This window comes from Mytilus galloprovincialis, chromosome 14 (genome assembly GCF_965363235.1).
Source record: "Mytilus galloprovincialis chromosome 14, xbMytGall1.hap1.1, whole genome shotgun sequence".
Classification (NCBI taxonomy): domain Eukaryota; kingdom Metazoa; phylum Mollusca; class Bivalvia; order Mytilida; family Mytilidae; genus Mytilus; species Mytilus galloprovincialis.
The window spans coordinates 44539905-44557076 of NC_134851.1; the positions used below are offsets into that span (position 1 = coordinate 44539905).

The window sequence follows — 17172 nt, forward strand, 5'->3', positions numbered from 1 at the left end:
GTGGTTTGATTGTCAATGAGACAACTCTCCCAAAGAGACCAAATGACACAGAAATTAACAACTATAGGTCACCATACGGCCTTCAACAATGAGCAAATCCCATACCACATAGCTACAAAAGGCCCCAAAATGACTAATGTAAAACGAGAAAACTAATGGCATAATTCATGTACAAAATAATGAACGAAAAACAAATATGTTACACGGCAACAAACGACAACCACTGACTTACAGGCTCCTGGCTTGGGACATAACCACAACAAAGACACTAAGTACAGTTCTGAGAGTACTCACAGTACTGACTGCTAGTTCAAAGCCAATAAAAATATGCATCTTAGACTAAAAAAAAATGTTTTTTTAAAAGACTTCATATTATATCATATGATACTTCAATTGTACCTACTATGAGCAAAATAAAATATGTAAATATTATTATTTGTTCTTATTTTGTTCATATTTTATAAGTTACATTGATTAGTAACCTTTGATTAACTGCAACACGCTATAAAAACAAATTAATCATTATAAAAACAGTTCCCAATTGTCCCACATTTAAACTTCCCAATTGTCCCACAAACATATTCCCGATTGTCCCACAAGATTTCATTACCTTTTTACCTGTAATTTCAAAAAGTGGGACAATCGGGAAGACACCTTTTCATGCGCCTGCTAATTAACTATAACAACTGTAGAAATATTCCTTAAATAGACAAACAAATATGTCAATCAAGTGACTCTTGGGAAGTGTTTGACATATAAATCCAATCAGCATATAGTTTGTTCTAGGTGTGGACTAAATCATATACAACATATTTATTGATCAACTGAATACGCGTTTATCCTATACATAGAGTAAATAACTTGTAAGTTTTGCAGTTTGTTAATAACATAAATTTTACGTGATTTGCATATTTCCGAATTTGTGTAAAGCAGGCTGATATGTAAAATTTATCACATGGTTTAGGTATTAATATATGTCTCAGCTACCTTTCCGTAACGTTATCGAATGGCATTACGGCATTACACAGCAAATACCAGAAATTATCACATACTTAGACTAAATAACATATGATTTTTACTGTATGATAATAGCATTAAATTAACGTTTATTCCATAATTTTCGAATTGGTGCTTAGCGGGCTGATATGAAAAGTTTATCACATGCTTAGATTGTTATCACTTGCCTTTCCGTAACGTTATCGCATGGCATTCCGATGATACTCGGCAAATTCCGGAAAATACGCCTCAATGCTACGTTTTCAGTGAAAAACATTTCAAAGTAGTGTACAAAACAATTATTTGACTACTGGAAAGTGTATTGTGTAAAATAATAGAAAAAAAACTAAAAAACAAAGAGAAATAAACAACAAAAAAAACCAAATCATTAAATAAATGCATTTTTTTCTAAAGTTTCAAACATAATTTAAAAAGTTACTTTGAAAATAGTTGACTTTTCCAAACAGTGTCCATTATGTATATTGTTGATTACTTTTTTTTTTCGATTCGTTCATATTAAAAAAATGTCTTCTCTGTTGTGGCATAAGACAGAAAGATTCCATATTGAATGGACTAAATTTGGGGTCCGACGTCCGTGATTTTTCACTCTTTGAACTCAGTCTATTTGGGAAAAACGTAAAAGGATCAATATATGAATGAGTTATTTTTCTCCAATGTTGATAAAAAGATCATAACATACGGCTATTGGGCTGATATTGAACCTAGGGCTGATAATACGTGCGATATGAAAAATGTCATGTAATAATCTGATAATATATCTCCATGGTAGTTTGCAAATAACCAGGTTTTTTTTCAATCCAAAAACTGATTCAGAACCTTTCACGGATATTTGTTGAATCTAAAACATACATTGTTTAAAAATGTAAGAATAAGAGGATGAAGTTAAGGATGTCTGCTGGTCATGTTTTTGAATTCTTGTCATATTTTCGATTTTCTCAGGTTTTATCCATCCAAATGTATTAAATTTTTTTTTACACGACACCCCACTTTTGTCTTCATAAATCTGTTCAATAGATCATTTCAGATTTAGTGATCCGGCGGCATGAAATCCTTGTTATTTTTTCTTGGTTTAAAGGGTAAAAAACAATTCCAATGTTAGCAAATAGTAAAGTCTGAAGAAAACACTTTTCCCGCCATTTTCTAAATGTCTCGTATTTTGAAAACTTCACACGAGACTAATGATTTTATTACTTTATTTTGTTTAAATATCAAAGTTGTTTTCATTTTAAGCAACCACATGAAATCCTTGTTATTTTAAATTAGAGCAGCAGACATCCTTAAGTGAAAATAAGTTTAACAAATCTTAAAATTCTATACAAGGTGAAAACCTAAAATCGGACTTATTAACTGAGATAACAAGACAAACGATGAAAAGTTCTGTAAAGCAAACGAATGCAAATTGTCCACGCATGTTTTTTTAAATAAAAGTAAAATGAAACAATGATCATGTAATTTTAATTGAAAAAAACAACGTTGCTTTGAAATATAAGATATATAACTTGTATGCATCTCCAGGTTTACTCTGTTTTATGAAATAATTCTTTCTGATAGCGAATGAATGCAAAATACGTTCCTTTGTACACATGTACCTTGCTTTTACATGATTGATAGGGCTAATTTTTTATATATGAATTGAATTATCCATAATACTATGTATTCAACCGGCACGATGAATATTCAATTAAAAACAAACAAGAATGTGTCCAAAGTACACGGATGCCCCACTCGCATTATCATTTTCCATGTTCAATGCACCGTGAAATTGGGTAAAAAATCTAATTTGGCCTTAAAAGTAAAAAGATCAACTAATAAGGAACATGTGTACTAAGTTTCAAGTTGGTTGGACTTTAACTTCATCAAAAACTACCTTGACCAAAAACTTTAACCTGAAACTCACACTTTTAATTTCTATGTTCAGTGGACCATGAAAATGGAGTCAAAAGTCTAATTTGGTTTAAAATATGAAAGATCATATCATAAGAAACATGTGTACTAAATTTCAAGTTGATTGGACTTCAGCTTCATCAAAAACTACCTTGACCAAAAACTTTAACCTGAAACTCATACTTTTAATTTCTATGTTCAGTGGACCATGAAAATGGTGTCAAAAGTCAAATTTTGTTTTCATAAGGAACATGTGTAATAAGTTTCAAGTTGATTGGACTTCAGCTTCATCAAAAACTACCTTGACCAAAAACTTTAACCTGAAACTCACACTTTTAATTTCTATGTTCAGTGGACCATGCAAATGGTGTCAAAAGTCTAATTTTGTTTTAAAATAAGAAAGGTCATATCATAAGGAACATGTGTACTAAGTTTCAAGTTGATTGGACTTCAATTTCATCAAAAACTACCTTGACCAAAAACTTTAACCTGAAGCGGGACGAACGAACGAACGGACGGACGGACGGACGGACGAACGAACGAACGAACGAACGGAGCCACAGACCAGAAAACATAATGCCCCTCTGGTGGGGCATAACCAGGTTATTTTGATATTAACAATGATTTGCACAAAGAAAGACAACTCAATTTTAAACCAAGCATTTAATACAGGCGTAATGAAGTTTTTTTGTGAAAAGACCTACCTATTGGTTTTCTTTTGATTATTAGTTTTTTTCTTCTTCCATCACATTTTTTTTTATAGTGCTATGTGGTTTCGCAATATTTCATTTTTTTTTTTTACATATGATATCGAACAGTTATTGCGATTTTAAAACTGACCCTGCTTATAGCCAAAGACTGTCTATAAGTTATCTCCCCAAAACACTGTTTCTCTTGTGTGCGCATCTCCTTTGTAACCGGTAAAGATTATGACAATATTGTTTTATCAATTAGTTCGTTCTATCCACGGGATCTTATTATATAAGAATAATTTGACCGAAGTGGTTTGAGATTTTTCCCACTTTTGTATTTATAATCAGAAAATTGTAATTGTAACTAGTAAATCCTAACTTTTATAGACCTAGGGTCTTTTGATTTGACGTCTTTGGTCAAAAAATTAATTGGTAAAGATCAAATGTCAAGGTCGATATCGATAAGTCTTCTTGTTTTTCTGAATTAACATACATGTAGAACAAAAGAAAAGAAAATATCACGGTGCAATGTTTTCGTGAACAGCAACATACAGAACCAGAATAAGCTACACAATTAAAAAAAAAAGGTGGTATGAGTTCCAATGAGACAACTCTCCTTCCAAGTCACAATTTGTAAAAGTAAACAATAAAATAATCACCTTTGAATTGTGGCGTTAGATATTGAGTATGAGCTTTTGATAACCATTTTAAAATAATAGCAAAATTACAAAAATGGATTGATTAATTGCACTTCACCAAAGTCAATATGCCTAAAACTAATTAGATATAAGAAAATGTTGTATAAGTGCCAATGATACATATCTGCATCGAACACACAATTTGTAAAAGTAAACCATTATAGGTAAAAAAAAAAAAGTACGGTCTTCAACACGGAACCTGGGCTCACATCGCACAGCAAGCTATAAAAGGCCCCAAAATTGACTACTGTAAAACCATTCAAACGGCAAAATCTATATATAAAAACAGGAAATGAGAAATATTTATGAACCACATCAACAAACGACAACCACTGAACATCAGGTTCCTGACTTAGGACAGGTGCAAATGCAGCGGGTTTAAACTTTTAATATGTACTTACATTCACCCCTACCTGTAACAATAATTTAACATAGAAAGACACGCTATAAAATATTAATTTACTGGTAAATATTAAGTACTCGCAGGTACTGCCAACGTTTTGTTACACAATTTTCGACATATCAAATCATTCACAAGAAGAAAAAGAGTAAGCGAAATATACCCACATTCAATGTATTATCTATAGAGGAAGACAAAATCAAGGTCGAACCAAGGCGAATACAAACATATTGAAAGGTATAAAAACGAGTACAATTTAAAGAAAGATCCTGTCTTTCGATTTGTATTCAAGCCGTTTTATTTGTTTTCAACCTTGAAATTCAATTTAAAGTCATATGAAACGAGTGACTGGTGAACAATAATGTTTATCCAATTCTTGAACCAATGCATGCACATATCATAAACGTAGTCCTTTGTGCACGATTCTATCATTTTTTACGGAAATATTATAAGTTATATGGTTCGCTACTGACCCCCTACGGATCAATAGAGGGTTATTAAAATCCAAGAGTCCCCTATGGTTTTCAGTTTTCACCCTCTATGGATCCGTAGGGGGTCAGTAGTTAACCGTATAACGAATTTATCGCACGCTAGACTTTTCTGCTGCAGTTAGTTCAGAGAAAAAAACAATTAATGAAACACAACAACATTAATAGACGACGTCCCCATTAACGCGTCATGAACCCCCCATAAAATTTAATAATCCTCTACGGTCTCATGAGGGGATACCACGTGACGGGTTAAACCAATCACAATGTGAAAATTTACCCGCGGTGCTATAAATCGTATTATCGTCATTTTTTTTTTCTCACTCTGTTTGTTATGTTTTAACAAATATGGCAACTCATTAAATGCTGTGTTTTGAAACCGAAGTTTACCGATTGTCACCTTATAGTAAACAACCAACAAAAAGCATGTGTATTGAGCACGTGTTAAACATGTACAGTCAGATAATTGTTTATTTTAATGACAGATTCATGCGCATTGCGACCACCGGATTTTTACGAGGAAGGTCACACTAAGGTCACTATGCATACGGGAAATATGTCGGCAGATTGCTTCCTGGAAGGAAAGGAAGCAATCAAAAATAAGTAAACTTCTTCTAAATGTGGACAAATACAAGAATTTTCCTCAGAAAAAAGTATATGTACGTAAGTTGTATAATGAAAGCCATCCATTTAGTAATAAAAAAACATATGCTTGATTTTTTTTAATTTGAGGTTTATTATGACTTTAACATAAAAATTTACTATTTTTGAAGTATACACGTGAGTGAACAAGTTAGTGCAACTCAGCATTTCGGTACATACGTGTATAATTCGTGATATTTAAATTTACATTGGCTCCAATCAGTCTTTTCTGCTTCCACGATTGTATATGTGATACTTGGTTCAGTGTACAGAATTATTCTGAGAAGAACATCAGTTAAGTTTGTTTAAATGCTACAATGTTTGTACTCAATGAAGGCATTTCAAGTGTGATTTATTTAGATTTAATTCTATAAACTATTAAGACAGCGGGAACACTGGTTTTATTATGTTTGATGCGATCTCCGTAAGGAATCAGTTTAGAGTTTACGAGTTCAGAACAACAAAAAAAAGCTGACAAAGAGCAATAACAGGTATAATAAGAGGTGTCAATGTCAAGATAATGGTTATGGGTTCATAAAGGTATTGTCACGTCGCATGTAATTTGCTTGTTCTTGAAAAGATAACCGATAAGTTAAAAAGGCTGCAAAGAATACGAATGAAAATAACTATATACAGAACAAGGTGTTTTGTTTAATGAATATGCAATTAAACATATCATCGCATATATAAACAGTACATGTACACATCTATTTGTAGATGAATAGTATGTAATTTTTGTTCTTATGTTCAGTGGCAAATATTTCATAACTATTCAATTCAACTTAATTCTGACAGCTTTTATCAAATTTATTACATGTAGTTACTTGTAACCAGAACTTACAAGGTTCACGATTGATGTAAATGCACATGGTCTACAATACCAGATCGGACTAGTGAGGTGTCGGACCAGTGTGTGTCGAACCAATGGGGCGTCTTTAATTCAATTCATTTTTGATACTCATATGATTAAGGTTAATGAGCTGATAAAACTTAGAAGAACTTTTGTATAAAAAAATGTTAGCATTTATTGTAAGAAAAGTCTTTTCAAAAAGCATCTGAGAATTGTGTACATGTACTAATTATAAATAAGAAGACGTGATATGAACACCAATGATACAACTATCCATCCAAGTCACAATGTGTAAACAGTAATCAAATTATAGGTCACAGTATGGCCTTCAACACAGAACTTTGGCTAACACCCAACAGCAAGCTATATATATATAAAGGGAATATTTGGCATCAATATGTTCATACATGTTTTTATACTCGGCCTTTTGAAAATATCTATGTTGTGGTTTACTTGATTTTAAGTTTTTCTCTTATCGCGCGATGACGAGAAAATTCATGGAAGCTATACACAGAGATCAACTACTTTTTTATCGTCTGTATACAGCTCGTCAAATTTTAGTTCAGTTTGAAGTTCAAGTGTTGTGGTTTTTATTAACATTTACAACTTTGTCAACCTTTCATTACATTTAACGAGATTTAGACGAATGCTTTTTCATATATCTCAAGATTAAACCTTAAACTTTGAAAATAGGTCTATTCTTTATTTTCCGCATTTCAAGGGTTTGGTGAGTTTTAGTTACGACTAGGGGTTTAAGAGGGCATCAATTATTTTGTCAATAAAAAGAGACAGAAAAGAGGGGCGAAAGATACCAGATTTGTTCGTGTGTTTTCAAGTTAAGAATTGCGTCTATCTTGTGTGTCATATTCACATGCTTTCGTCCGGAAATGCATTTCATATATACATGTATGTTATACGGTGGATAATATAACAATCAAGGCATCAATATAATTATGTAAATAGCAGATTTAAGTTAAATGCCATTACCAAATGAAGCATGTGGGTACATTTTTGTAACTCTTGTTCTAATAACGTTTTCTTAGATACCCTTTTAAGTTTAGAAAAAAAAATGCAATTGTCGCTCTACTATAAATAGTTAATCCTCAATTCGTACGTACATGTACAACGCCTGAAGTAAACTAGTTCGTTTTTTTAACTCATTATAATTTTTGTTTCTTTTGTAATGATTAAGAGTTGACAACTATTTTTCGGTCAAATTTCAAATATAACTGATTATGTAGAGCACGTACATTCGATTGAGGCATGTAAAGTGGCGTGAAATTTCGTTATAATCCAATGTTTTCTATTCTTTTCTTTTTAACATCCTACATTGTGTATCATTCGCTGTTCTTTCATTTTTTGGCTTGTGGCTTTTATTCTTTATTTTGTCTTTCCGGTATTCTGCATGTTCTACTCGTTTATCTCTATTCTGTAATCCCAAAAGGACCCTCGTGTAAATTGTAATTGTAAACAGCTTTGGGTGCATTCTATATTTTATTTTGTAATGATAATTGGACGTGTGGTTCTATAGAAAATGTTTTTCATACTAAATGTGGCAGTTTTTTCTTTCCATCACAGCAGATCAAATATCGATTATTTGATATGTCGTTGATTAAGTAACGTCCAGTGAAAAATATCAAAAATATCAAATTTATAAGAAAAACCACGTGTCTTATTAATGAAACAATTGAACATACAGTTGCAACTAATTTCGAAATTCTAATTCTAGACTTATTTCTTTATTTTTTTATACCTTCAAATACAAAAACGGATCAGATTAGTTTTATCTCTTGTGTTTATTTCACTCAACTCGTGTAGTTCAACTCAACGATCGAAGGCAATTAATGTACAGTCTGATAAGGAAATGAGATACATACCCAGTAGGCACTCAACGTTGTGACAACGTTGAAATTTGGTTGAAATATGGTCGTGACGTTGATCGACCTAAATTCAACGTTGATCTAACGTCATGGTATTCAACGTTGACTTCACAACGTTGTTTCAACGTTGAATTTACGTCTTTAAAATCAACGTTTAAACAACAACGTTAATTCAACGTTGGGTTAACGTCAGTCAATCGCGACAGAAAAATCTTATTGTCAAAATTGAAGGGTACAGATATATTGGATGAGCAGATCGAACAAGGAGCAGTGCTGCAGTATTATAAACGATTGGATAATAAGTGTCTAATCTAGAATTTATAAACTTATAAGGGGGTCCACTGACTGCCATAAGCGTGAGGGGGTTTCCTCCTGTCATGCTTCCATGATCCCTATATAATCAATCATTTTTTCCCACAAAAAAAGGGGGTAGACCGAATTGCATTGTTTATGCATGTAAAGGAGTTTTGGACAAGAACAAGTGGTCAGGAGACATCACCAATAACAAATCGGCTTTTTCAAATTAATTTTGTTTTGTGTTTATTTTTTAAGTATCTTTAAAAAAAATCAATTCTAACCAATTATTAAGAAGATCTAATTTTGGTTTATTAATTATCTATATTTTGGGAGATCTCAAAAACCTGTTCATGCTATTTTAATTATATGTATATCTGTATAAATATGATATATTCTTAGTTTATATTTTTTTAAATCAAATCGATTTTTTTTAATTGCTTTCATTCAATTAAATAAATAGGTGAAATTATTCGGTATATTTATTTAATTATTTTTACCGATTGATATTTAATATATAAACTTAAAATATCATCGATGTACAATGTGATCATAATAGACATAATAATTGAGAAGTTTTTAAATTTTCGCGGTTTTTCAACTGGAGTTCCGAATATTTACATTTGGATGCGCACGCAAGCACGCGCACCTCTTTTTAACATCCGTTTAGAAAAATTTGAAAATAATCCTCGAGAAATTATCGCACCAGACTGATGAACAAATAGACTAGTGAACAACTAACTGCGTCTAAGGAATATAAAGAAGATAGAAGACTTTTCTGTATTATAAACCTCTTGATATAAGCGTAAGTCTATTTTACAGATAAATTAACGTAGAATCATAATATAAACAAACGCATTCAAATTATTTATCAGATTATCTGCATGTTTACCTTCACAGAAATTATGAGAAGGTCTTATCTTACTGAATCTAATTCAGTTTCATGTCAAAACATGATTGCATATATCCTCTAATTAGCAAACTAACATAAAACATATCTAGCCATGAACAGAGTCAGTAATATCAGAAAAAGGGGGAGGGGGTGTCATCGAAAACTAGCCATTCGTTCCAATACAACTCGATATGGTGTGTCTGACACACATAGAAATGGTCTGCTCTTAAACACTATTTTGGTCTTTTAGATTTTTTCGTTAAATACCTCTCATCTTTGATAGTTTTATCTGTATATGAACATTATGGTTTTTGCCAAACACAGATCTGGTTTAATGGATTCATGCTGTGTCTTGTAAGGGAGCTACCATTTGATTTTTATGGGGGGGGGGGGCTAGGATGTAAAATGTTGTCCTGCTTTTTTTTTTTAGTTGTAATCTCTGTCCTGCCTTTTTATTTTTTACTCTATTCGGTCCTGCCTTTTTTTTTACCTAGTTATCCTGACTTTTTTTACACAAATTGTCATCCTGCCTTTTTTTTTTACCAAGTTGCTCATCCTGCCTTTTTTTTTACTCAAAACTCCTGTCCTGCCTATTTTTTTCAAATTTCATCCTAGCCCCCCCCCCCCCCCCCCCCCCCCCCATAAAAATCAAATGGTAGCTCCCTTATTGATGCAAGCTGGTACAATTGTTTCAAATGAACATGTTGTTTTCTATGATTTAAAATAATTGTTTTATAATTGGTAGAATTTGATAACATTTCCGGCTTGTAAAAGTACACAACTTTATTTATGTAATTCAAATTTATGTTATTTCTTTTCCATGCTTTCAGATGCTGTTCTAGTCTGCCACAAAGAGACTGACACCAGAATCCAAAATATCCGAGCAGTGATCAGGACATTAATTTTGAAGTGTGCCCCACAGAGAGCAGAAGGAGTTTCTAGGCCAGAAGAATAAATCATTAAAACAAAATAAATTTTTCATTTTAAAAACCTCTTTTTTTAAATTTCTATAGCTAATTTAGTGCCAGTAAAAAAAGGCAGTGAAATTTAGAAATACGTTATTTGGTGCATCTTTTTTTTCTCCGGTTTACTCAATTGTATCGAGTGTATAGATAATGATTGAATGAGTAAACAGCTTGGTGATGGTATGGTTTGTTCCAAATGCCTTCAAGATAAATAAAAAAAACATACGGTATACCCTCAAAAAGTCAAATTTCAGATCAACAAGTATCAATAAAAATGAAAAAAGACAATAAAAAAGAAGTAAATACATGAAATATCGGATTACAAAAACTTAAAATGAGAACATCTTTTTTTATGGTCCTGCTATGTATTCACATAAAACAAAGAAGGCATTTTGTGTCACTGAGTCAAATTTGCTGCATTTACATAATTTTGTATTAGTTGGAAAACTTGATCAACCAGAATCAAACCAGTGTGCTGTAGTAAGTTTTTCTTTTTTCCTTTGCTTTGAGAAATTGATGTGCTAGAAAAGTAGGCTTTGTTGATATTGATATATTTGGTTTCAAATAAAATTTTGCTATTGTAACTGTCTTCTCTTTGTTTCTGATTTTTATTGTCTACTTTTCTCTTTTGGAGTCCCTTGTTGAGAAAGGAACTGTTGATGGACACTAACTTGAAATAAAACTTGAAAGTGGCTTTTTCATTTCATAATTCAGGTATCTTGTTATTGTATTTGAACACGTGCCAATAAGGATTAATGTACACCCCAAAACCATCACTTCAACCAACCTAAAAATGACCCAACTACAACCTAACTCGACCTGATTTCAACCTAAACCAGACCTGATTTCAACATAACTCGACCTGATTTCAACCTAAACCCGACCTGATTTCAACCTAAACCCGACCTGATTTCAACGTCACCGGACCCGATTTCAACATGTTATCAACGTCAATACAACGTTGAAACTGCAACGTTGATTCAACGTCAGAATTTCAACGTCATTACAACTTTCAAAACTAACCCAAGTTTCAACGTTGTAACAACGTTGAAGACTGACTTTGGATCAACGTTGATACAACGTTTTGTGCCTGCTGGGTAGTGATGATTGAATTATGTGAAAACGTTTTTTCCTAAATAGAAATATACAAAGGTTTGGACGGGGTTTGCAAAACGGAGAATAATGAACCAATTAAAGCAACCTAAAAATTGACCCAACAAATAAAAGGAATAGAGAGAAAATAGACCAAAAATATTAGGAATAGAAAAAATGCAAACTAAATTAACATATATGGTAAATATATCATCCATATGGTAATGTAGATTTAACAAGGTGTTGCATACGGTCACTGTTGTACAAAGAAAGACGACCCAATGTCGAAAACCAGTGATTACAGGAAGACAAGCGTTTATGCTGTAGGATATTGTGTTACTTAACTCGTATTTAATTGATTAGTTTGTTATTCATGAATGAACTAGTTGAGAACAAGCGACTTATAAAGAAACAAGAAAGTATATGGAATTGTGATACACAAAGTTAAAGCAAAAACCCAAATACATTATAGATATAATTTAGTTTACTCGGAAGCGGGTTTTTTAAGATAATTTCAGTACCGGTCAAGATTGAAAGAGTAGACATCAACTTGTATGTTTACCAAATAGAATTTAGAACGACAAATGCACCTTCGGGAATCAAAAGATACAACTGCATGCATCTGTATTCAGAGTTTCAGAGCAATTTTATAAATATTGTATTTCAATTGGGTCTCTATTTTTCATTTTACAAATGTTTATACAGCTGTTATACGGATTTTTTTTTAAGTAGACATTTAACTACAGTCTTAGCTAAATTAGCTAATAGTTTTCCATACCTTCAGGAAATATTTCGATCGGACTATTTAAATCAGCGTTTTGAAAGTTTGTATACAATATGAGAATGGAAATAAGGAATATGTCAAAGAGACAGCAAATCGACTGAAGAGCAGACAACCATGATGACAACAGCCGAAGGCCACCAATGTGTCTTCATCGCTAGCCCCTCGATAAAAGTTTGAACTAATTTATTAAAAATAGACGACACACCTAACTCCTTATACATATACCGCTTCTTCGACAATCTCATTTGCAATCATACCACATGCATCTTCTTTCTTATAGTATTTAGGAGTAAACGGGTCGAGTATACAATAAAGAAACATGCGAATTTTTGTGAACTAGCTATAGAATGCATGTAAACAATGTTTAACGTGTCAGGTTGTTTGGACATGTAAATGATGTATTCGTATCAATGTGACACTATTTAGCTAACTACGATTAAGCCATTTACCATCCAGTGACAAATATTTGAAAAGACTTAATATATAATAATCTCATAAACATGTTTAACCCCATCGCATTTTTGCGCCTGTCCCAAGCCAGGAGCCTCTGTCATTTGTTAACGTAGTCTTGTACTATTTTTAATTTTAGTTTCTTGTGTACAATTTGGAGTTTAGTATGGCGTTCATTATCACTGAACTTGTATATATTTGCTTAGGGGCCAGCTGAAGGACGTCTCCGGCTGCGGGAATTCCTCGCTACATTAAAGATCTGTAGGTGACCTTCTGGTGTTGTCTTTTCTTTGGTCGGGTTGTTGTCTCTTTGACCTATTTCCCATTTCCATTCACAATTTTATTAAGTCCTGTTATGAATATCGACCACGGATAAGGTGAGTGAGATGACTAAATATTCAACTAAATATATTTATAGAGTTCCAATTATGGATACGACGCAGAACATAGGTAACCCAACAACGAAGGCCGTGTTGAAATAAGTGCCTTGTTTGCTGCATGAATGGATGGAAATATGGAAGATGGAAGGCAAACTAGGACATTGTCTTCCTCAAATACACGTCAGTAAGATTCCGTACATAAGTAAAACCTTTTTATCTTTACTTAGCTTTTTCTATTCTTTTTATAACAGGGTAAATGATTGTGCTTATGATTGATTTTTTTTTAAAACTCCACCTCGAATGAAGATTTCATTAAATTTCTATGTCTTTTCTTGTTTAAATTTTGTAGAAGTTCAACTTTGTTATTTCTAATTTTTGCGATTTCAATGATTCGCTGACAGACATGCAGTGCAATCCCAACTTCTGAAATCGAATTAAATGTACTTGTCCATGTAAATGTAATCTCATAAGCATATTTGTATTTGTTTATCTTAACTATTGTGTCTTTATTTATATTATATGTTTCTTTGTAAACTTGTATCTAGTTTTAGAGAATAAAGTATCTATCTATCTATCTAAGCTCTTTCAAATGTATGTTTGTCTTACGAGTAGTGGTGATCAACAGGGAATACACTAGTGCAATATTGTGAAGAAAACTTTATGTTTATACGCAGCCTTTTATAAAACAGCAATTGCATTTACTCTCTATATAGCCAAAGGGGAAATCATGTTTGTATTGTGGGTTTTCATGCTTTTTAGAATGTCATTAGTTCCTTTGAAAAACAAACAAGCATAATATGCTGGGATGATCGATACAATGTATGACCGATAAAATGCGAATCATTTAGACTGCCACTAGAAAATGAAAGTAAGTTGAGGACTGAAAAGTCTTGCAACAGGTTACCTACGGACCGCCCGATGATTTGTTGGAAAGGACACCAACTTGACATACTGTATTAGATTTAACGCGTACACATTCAGACCGGAAGTTGTTGTAACTGCCGGTCATAAGACCAAGAGTGATCATAACTATTATCCGCAGTCATCATTGAAACATCGATCGTTCCATATAAATTTTACTTAACACATAACCATCGGACCAATTACGGTAATTTGTAACATAGCTAGGCAAAATGATGTTACCCCCCATTGAGCCGTGTCGGGTAATGTAACTCTCCAGCAAAAGACAACCACTTACTTACAGGGACAAGTACATTTTACATACATACAGAATGTTAGCGGAATCCTAACCTTCCCTTCAAGCTGGGACAGTGGTGTAACTGACAATATAAGAACAAACTATAAAAATCAGTTGAAATTAAGAAGCTTAACTCATGGGGTGGATACACATAGCAAGACATCAAATATAAAAGACTGCACGTGAAAGGGTATTTTTACATTCAAACAAAAAAACATTCAGTTCAGATCTGAGAGTACTTCCAGTTACTGGCAGCTAGTTCAAAGCCAAATTACCAAATGAAAATAAAAAAACTTGCATCAAAGACTAAATGTGGTTTATAATTAATTTTCTAAGTTTATAATTAATTATCTCGTATTCATCCATTTATGATATTACTGTTTAAAGATCTGAATTGAATGTACGAATTATCTTTCATAATTACACCTTATGTAAGGATCCGGGGTTTTGATTGGTTAATAGCCAGTGTATTTTTCACCAATTTACTGTTATCAAATGAATATCGTTCATTTTCAACGCCGCCGGGGTATTTGCTAAAAGGATATGCCTTTTTTACCCTCTCTGCCGTGGTATTTGCCAAAAAATACTCTATCCGACTGGACGCTTGTAACGTCACGATCATCAATGCGTTTTAGTACATTAACATTCGGTGTAATTAAACAGATATATCATGTTATTGAGGGATATTTGCGAAAAATACCAGTCTTGAGAAATTTAACATTCTCTCGACTGGTATTTTTCGCAAATACCCCTCCTTAACATGATATATCTGTTCAAAACACCCACTTGGCCTATATAGACCTTCGATAGAGATGATGTTGTTCGCAATCATAGTAAATATATCTTTGAATTGTCTTTTATTTTTTTGATTTTTTTTATATTCTACCGATGATTGCAATGTCACCGACTTATAATGTAGGAATGCATCTTTGTCGTGTCTTAATTAAATCAAAAGTCTGGTTAAAGTTCATAATATTTCTTAAAATGATATGTCCAGTAATTATTACCTGCACAATTACATTTTTTCGTATCTAAACTTTACATTTTGTTTTAATAAATACTTATGTGGTGTCCATGCATATCAAGCAAGTATTACTACAGCAACATTCATATACTATTTAATTATACAAGTAATTGAAAATTCAGAGGCATTTTATTTAAACTAGAAAAATAGAAGGAAGAGGAAATAAAAGAAAAGACTCATCGTCTAATCCATGTACAAGATGAACAAAAATAAAATAGGTTATCCAGCAAGAAACGACAACAATGATTATCAAGCTCATGACTTGGGACAGGTGGTTGTCGTCTGTTGATGTGTAATTTCTTTTTTGCATTCGTATACTTCGTATATAAATTAAAGTTTAAGTTTTTACGTCTGATTTTTTTTACATTTGTCTCTTTGGGACCTTTTATAGCGGACTAAGCGGTGTGGACTAAGCTTATCGTCGTTAACCATACGTGGAACTGTTATAGTTTTTTTCTATTTTAGGGTTATTTGATCTCTGGTCGAGAATTGTATCCTAAGCAATCTTATTGAATTCATAATATCTTTTTACATATAGTGAAGGCTCATTTTGTAATTTATTGACACCGATCCTCTTTGTAGACTAATGTATTACATGTAATCTGAACAGAACTTCAAATCCACTCGTGCACACCTGATTAAAAATATATATTTGTATGTATAAGTATTTCTACATACTACAGCTGTCTATATGTATTGCCTTATTTCAACCTGAATTCTAATGATTTTCAACTTTTTGTTCGAAAATTTATTCAGTCATATACAATTATATATTTATTGTATTTTACATTGCAATTTTAAAGATGTTGCAGCTGATATTATGTAAGTTTGTGTTTGACCTCCTCATTTTGAAAAAAAGAATACTGTCAATGTACATTTGTAGTTATATCCATCCGTCAGTTCTAAACAAATATTAATATGCTTACATGTCCGTGTAATTAGAGGAACACATTCGTTTGCATATTCAAATCGTATAGGACTATTTTAGGTGGTACAGAAATAAAAGTGAGGGAATCGCAATAACCTCAAAAGAAATATACATGCACTAATCTCCATATACTCAATGCATGTTGGCATTGGTTTAACATATTTGCCTTGGGTCGTCAAACACAAAGCAATAAAGGAACAATACACTAACATAATATCAAATAGTACAATTATAAACGGATTGATTGCGTATTTATCTATGACACAAAACCAGTACATGCACATCCCCTAAAAAGCAAAGGAAAGGCATTTCCTGGCCGGTTCTGCATCCTAGAGTCACAGTGATTTATTCAACAGGGAGCAAACAGTAACTCTCATATTGACTTACTTGACTTAGTCCACTTCATCTGAAGGGGGACAAAGGGCGACTACAGTTTCTTTCTATTTCTTCCTGTCCATGGCTATTCTTTTTGTCTCTTTCCGGGTCTTCCCATTTTTGCTCAGTTCAGTTGTTAGTTCTCTATGCCAGATGTTTTTTTTTGCCTCCCTCTTTTTCTTTGTTCTTGAGGGTTCCGGTTTAGGTCTTGCTTGTTAATGTTTGAGCCTTTTCCTGAG

General features: G+C 32.7%; 1 long non-coding RNA gene across 1 annotated transcript; it reads left to right on the top strand.

Moving 5' to 3' along the window:
* The first annotated feature begins 9434 nt into the window (after nucleotides 1–9434).
* On the top strand, nucleotides 9435–10727 carry LOC143059243 (uncharacterized). The gene is made up of 2 exons (XR_012973447.1): nucleotides 9435–9650; nucleotides 10568–10727. It is a non-coding gene; the product is annotated as an uncharacterized LOC143059243 (long non-coding RNA).
* Nucleotides 10728–17172: the final 6445 nt, after the last annotated feature.